Source organism: Penaeus monodon, chromosome 22 (genome assembly GCF_015228065.2).
Source record: "Penaeus monodon isolate SGIC_2016 chromosome 22, NSTDA_Pmon_1, whole genome shotgun sequence".
Classification (NCBI taxonomy): Eukaryota; Metazoa; Arthropoda; class Malacostraca; order Decapoda; family Penaeidae; genus Penaeus; species Penaeus monodon.
This window is the reverse complement of record NC_051407.1, coordinates 3,351,881-3,352,120: the sequence shown is the minus strand read 5'-3', so window position 1 is coordinate 3,352,120 and position 240 is coordinate 3,351,881. Positions and strand designations below refer to the sequence as shown.

Below are 240 nucleotides of genomic sequence, written 5' to 3'. Positions count from 1 at the left end.
TTTTTTTTTTTTTTTAAGGGGGTCGGTTTTTTGAGGGGGGTCGTTTTTTGAGGGGGGTTGTTTTTTAGGGGGTCTTTTTTTAGGGGGGTCGTATTTTTGGGGGTCGTTTTTTTAGGGGGTCGTTTTTTAGGGGGGTCGTATTTTTGGGGGGGTCGTTTTTTGAGGGGGTCGTTTTTTAGAGGGTCTTTTTTTTTGAGGGGGGAGGAATTGGTGGAAATAAAGGATGATTGATTGAATGGT

The 240-nt window shown here is 42.9% G+C and overlaps 1 protein-coding gene across 2 annotated transcripts in view; it reads right to left on the bottom strand.

Annotated features, from left to right (window-relative positions):
- Positions 1 to 240, bottom strand: part of LOC119586830 — a gene marked incomplete in the record, with an annotated part of 64,172 nt that overhangs the window by 6,337 nt on the left and 57,595 nt on the right.